Genomic DNA, 6188 nt, shown 5'->3' on the forward strand with positions numbered 1-6188 from the left:
TTTTGAAAAAATTATAGTTTTATTCTATATTAAGTATTTACTTTCTCCACTAAATCTTCCATTTTCAAACACTTCTAAAATACAATTATTTAGATTAGAATGTGCTAAACTGTAATTATAACTACAATTTTAGTATAGGGTGTTTTCTACCAGCTACATTTTGGATATCTAGTAATTATGTAATTATTATACGTATAAAGTGTGTGCTTAAAATAAATAAATATTGTATGCCTATTTAACTCCCTAATTAAGAATTGAAGGCTGATTTTAGATAAAGAAAAAGAATTAGTACACGGTAGGTTTTAATTTGTCACTTGCTCTTTATGGACCGGAAGAATAATGCTGAGAGATTTGTATGCAAAAGATAAAGTGTGTTCAAGAAACCGTAAGGAAAGGCATAAGCGTTGGATAGGCGACATACATACATACATACACGTGTAGTAACGCAGCGTAGAGGCATTACGAATATGCAGTTATAAAGAGTTCTAATGAGATCGTTCAACAATTTGAAGTTGCAAAAATGTAAACGGTTATTTAGAAATGCGAAGACATTGCAAAGAAATAAAAAAAATTGTACGAGTATGTAAATGTAGCAGCAATGGGAAATCAAAACAGTATTTAAAGTAATGTAAAAATGGCAAAAATAACTTATATAAATACAATATTAATAATAAAAACATCATTTAAATGTAATTGAAAGGACAAGAAGCCTTCAAAATGAAGCGCTAAAAGAGAGTCTTTATTTGAAACAGAAATTATGAAACAATTAGTGATGGCAGAGCAGCAAAGAGAGTGTAACAATAACATATAAGCATATGAGTGAATAATAATTTCCAAATGTATACCACGAGTATGTAAAATTTTGAAAAAGATTAATAAGCAAGCAAAGTGTGGAATAAGGAACATATGGCAAAGTTATTAGTCTTCAATGCATTTTATAAATCCCATGAGTTTTATATGAAATTCTTGTAATCGACAATAATGTTGCTTCTAAATATTTACTTTATTAATTTAAATATTTTCGAAAATATTTCCAGTTAAAAGAAATTATATTTTAAATGCATATTCAAACCACTTTGTTCACCAACCCTTACGTATCACCTAAAACTAAGCGAGATGGATGTTCATATACATACATATATATGAATATGTGTATATACCTACATATATGTATATGAATGATCAGGATAATGAAGCGAGCTAAAATCGAGGTAGCTGTCTCTCTGAAAGCTGTAACTTGAGTAAAAATTAAAATATCTTAAGACTTCGTTACCTAACCCCTCTAAAATAAATTCGCTCGAGACAAACCTCTTTTTCTTTATTGGCGCAGAGACCGCTTACGCGATTATTTATAACAGCGCCGGTAGTTCTTCCTTTTTGCTGTTTGGCGTCAGTTAGAGATCCTAAGTGTAGCCAGGTTCTTCTTCTGGTCTTTCCAACTGAGTGGAGGTCTTTTCCTCTGCTTCCTCAGGCAGGTAACTGCGTCGAATTTCTGCTGAAGTGTTTTATATCCATTCTGATGACTAACCTAGCCAGCGTAGCCGCTGCCGCATAATTCGCTGAACTATGTCAATGCCGTCGTATACAAAGCGGCTGAGTTGTTCCTCGGGCGAGTGATTGCTGCTCGAACGTCTTCATGATCGAGCAATGAGATGTCTGCTTTCTTGTCATCGATTGAGGAATCGGGTTCACAATCTCTCGGTGTTATGCTTTCACTGCTGGAGAAGGGTTCCTCGATTATTTCAGCATGCTCTGGGCGTTAGTCACTAGATGTGCGTACATATGAAAATATGAATTATTTCAAGTAAAAAATTACATTTAAAAATTTAGTTGCTGCGTTACATGATTTAGAACATAAAAGGTTATTTTGTTTGTTTACAATTTGAACTAATATTCAAGCACATTGAAGGCTAGAGTTCTAATTTTTTTTTTTAATTTTTTTTTTACATCTTGCGTCTACAGATTTTACCGAGGGACAGCTTAGTCAATATTGTTTGCCACTTTGCTTTCATCCTGGCTGCGAGCTATTTAATGTGCTTTGGTTAGCCATAATTCAAACATAAATTCCACACTCAAAGCATGCCTGCTGCCCATTAATTCTAAAACGCACAGTTACTCATAAAAATATTCTACAGACAGAAGAACGAACACAACATGAAGAAGAATTCATTATATCAATGTATGTACGTGTAAATTGAAAACGAAACGAAACAATAAATCATGGACCGACCTCCATTAAAATATTAAATTTCAAATTATTGTCAATAATTGAGTTCATTAATTAGTTGTAAAAATATAAAAAGAAATAATAATATAACGCTTTGTATTAAAAACACTTGCCGAACACATAGTACACACGCACATACTATGTCTAGATGTATGTATATGCAGTATGTAAATGGAATGCACATAATTGTATACAGAACCAGTTATAATTGAATTGTATGCTATAAATAAAGATCGTTCTTCTTTTTCTAAAAAAATTGCAACGTTTTAATAAATTTATTGCTTAGTGAAACACGTAAAAAAATTTATAAATAAAACTACTGATTAGACTGAGCTTGCTGACATTTATTTCCTTATCAAGCAAATCTGAATTGAGCAGGTTGTCATGCTTTTTAAACAATTTCTTTAGAAACCTGAAATACATAGAAAACGAACAGGAGTTTTTCCAGCGAGCTCCCTGTTTCAATCACCGAATATACCGAAATCGGAGAATTAGAAGCACACATATGTATAAGTGAAATTTATTAGCAGTTAGTGGTGATAGATTTTAATAAATCGAAAATAGGATAAACCTAACTTAGAGATTTGAAAAAAAAAAATTGTCTTTGTTTATGTGTCATATAGTATTACCCGAGCGAACACGTCCGGTTCTTGTATTATAATCGCTGAGTTTCTTCTTTTAGTCAAAGAAATCGGCGGTTGAAGCACAATGGGGAAGTACAAAAGGTTTACTAGGTTATTGCCGCAAGTAAAACAACGTGGGTTTCGTGGCTTCAAAGATTGCAATTTCGATACTAGCAACCGTCCGCGTCAAGGAAGGCTACAAAGCCATTTCAAAGCGACTACGTGCTCTGGGAATGCTTAAGAAATAAGAAATTTATCTGGAGTGGCATTAGAAAGTTATTCTGTTTCCTGATAACGCCCGCTTTAACTTACCCATCCCATTAAAACCTACCTGGAAACGCCTTAAGTCGTACTTCTCCCGCTATATTCCAGATATTGTACCGCCCGATTACACTGGTAGACACATAATTACTGACATGAAAATTCTTAGGTGCTTCTAATGCAGTTTGATATCCCGAAGTCAAATCTGAAAACAGAATTTTTTTTATCACCCACAGATATTCTGTAAGCTGTGGCTTGAGATTTTACAATACAGTGAGCGCATCTCGTTAAGCCGTTTGTACATAAAATTTCATTATATTGCATCATCTCATATTTCATACGATCAGTGATTTATCCGATTTAGAGCAGTTCTGCTGCTTGTTTGAAGTAAACAACGTACTTTACGATCATTTTATTTTACAAAATTTATCAGTAGACTAACGGTATCCGAATCGGTTACGTGTTCTATGTTTGGATAACAAAACTTTTTTGTGTTTAAATTCTTTTACGGTTTTAAAATTATTGTGTTTAATATTTTTCGGTACAGTGCCTAGGCAGTGGGTAAATAGTGCCAACAGTTTTTGTTATGTGTGCGGAGAACTAACTTTTAAATCGCAAAAACGTAATTTTACTCCCTTTGTGCTAAAAGCTTACGTACTGTATTTTGGTGTTAAAGTTGGAGGCCAAGACAAAGCATGGGCCCCTCATATCTGTTGCAAAACTTGTGTAACATTGTTAACAGCCTGATTAAAAGATTCAAATCGTAAAATGTTCTTCGCGGTGTCAATGGTTGTGGATAGAACCTAAAGACTATGTTACAGATTGCTATTTTGGCCTCACGAATATTAAAGGTATTGGACCGAAGTCTAAACATACGGTTAAGTACTGTAATTTACCATCAGCTTTAAGGTCTGTCAAACACAGTGAACAACTTCCTATTCCAAAAGCACTAGAGTCTCGGAGTCTCGATGAAGAACTAGAATCGACTAGCACTTCAAGTGATGGTACAGAAAACGCAAAGGAAATGACAACACATCCTTCATTTGATTTATCTGGATGTTTAACAGTGCCGCATTTCATAGGGTGAACTTAGTAACTTAGTTCGAGCTCTAAGCCTTTCAAAATCGCAGTCTGAACTTTTAGCATCCAGAACCTTCTCTAAAACTAAAACCTGATCAAAATATTACTTTTTACAGAAAAAGGCAGACCTCACAAATTGCTTTCTTCACGGTGTTCCGATGTTAAGCTTTTGTTTAACGCACGAGGACAATAACATTATTCACGTGATTGGCGTGTATTAATTGATTCCTATAAACTTAGTTTAAAGGCGGTATTGGTTCATGACAGTAACAAATATCCATCTAAGTCCGTAGCTCATGCGGTTCATATGAAGTAATTATATGAGAGTTCTTTTAGAGCACAGCCGTTATCATGAGTATGGTTGGACAACATGTGAAGACCTAAAAGTAGTAGCTCTTCTTCTTGGAATGCAACTAGGATTTATGAAATATTGTCGCTTCCTTTGCGAATGGGATAGCCGTACGAGAGACTGTTATTATGTTCAGAAGCAGTGATCAGTACGTCAGGCACTCACTCCGGCATTACTACCATCTTTGCATATTAAATTGGGTGTAATAAATTTTATGTTTAATAAAATTTTGTGTTTAATAAAATTTAAAGGCAATGCACAGAAATGAGAGAGTGTTCTTGTATCTGAAAGAAAATTTCCAACAATCAGTGAGCAAAAATTAAGTAAGGCATATTTGTGGGTCCGCAAATAAGAGAATTAATGAAAGATAAAAAAAAATGTATTTTTAACAAAAATCCTTATAGCAAAAAAACTATAGGTGAAAGAAGAAATCGGTGGCTATTTCCTGCATTTGAGGAAATTTTTATATAATAAACACTTCGTTCTGTTTAGGTCATAAAAAACAAGTGGATTTTTGTTTACCAGTTATTACTTGCTCTGTTGTATGGCACATGGTCTAGCTCAGAAGCAGTTCCACTCACAAGACGACATAATCAATGACTTGATTCTTGGACACCATCAGAAGATGAACAGTTTTATCGTAATGGTAATCGAGCTTTGCCAAAAATATAGAAAGAGAAGACCATAACGTTTACAATAAAATGGCATCTTCATTAAAAAAAAAGAAAACACACCTAAAAACAGAGTCGAGTTTTCATTTTAAGATAGGTTATATCTTTAAAAAGAACATGCTGAAAATTGAAATCTAACTCTCAAACAGATTTATATAACCGCCCAGTGTATTATTAAATTTTTCAAATTTTTTTGATTACTAGGAGAAATTTTATTTTTAGATTCCAACCATGGAGAAGGTCGGAGTCAACTCAGTAGTGAAGAAACTTTTTTTAATACCGTCACCAAACCGTTTACTTTATATTTCTGAAATGTATATAAATATACCCTTGAAACTTTAAATAAATTGTTACATTATTCTTAATTCCCAAATTACTTTTCTTAGACAGTCACACTAGATGTGCCTCTTAACCTAACTTACTTATGCTCATTAAAAAAAAAAATAGTTTTTGAGCCTTTTCTATGTCTGAAAATATACAACTTTTTTTCTACGACAATTTCTCCAATATTTCATTTATGTTATCAAAATCCGATAGGATGGTCTAGGGGATCGTACGAACTTCATTCAAAACTTAACTCGTTTCTAGGCACTAAATTTGTAAAAAAAGATTTATCGGTGAGAAAAAAATTTCGATTAGGTACTAAAAAATAGGCTTAGCCGTTTTCGAATAATGTTGGTCATCTTTATATATACAAATCACGTGTCACGTTGTTTGTTAAATAAAAAATACAGTGAAAGCTCTATTAAGCGGACAACTCTATTAACTGAACATTGAGAAAGCAGCCTTAAATTTGTTTTTTTTTCCAAAATAATTTCTTTGTATGAACATATTTAAAATTAAACTCAACTACAATCTTTTGAGTTCCTATACCGACAAAAAAGTTTTCGCCTTTATTCGTAAATAAAATTTACGAACAGCTTAGCCGGATCCATTAATGTTAGTATATAACAGTGGCTCATCAGCAAACAATTCTG

Source organism: Bactrocera latifrons, unplaced genomic scaffold, assembly GCF_001853355.1.
Source record: "Bactrocera latifrons isolate USDA-ARS-PBARC rearing strain unplaced genomic scaffold, ASM185335v1 scaffold_58, whole genome shotgun sequence".
NCBI classification, from domain to species: domain Eukaryota; kingdom Metazoa; phylum Arthropoda; class Insecta; order Diptera; family Tephritidae; genus Bactrocera; species Bactrocera latifrons.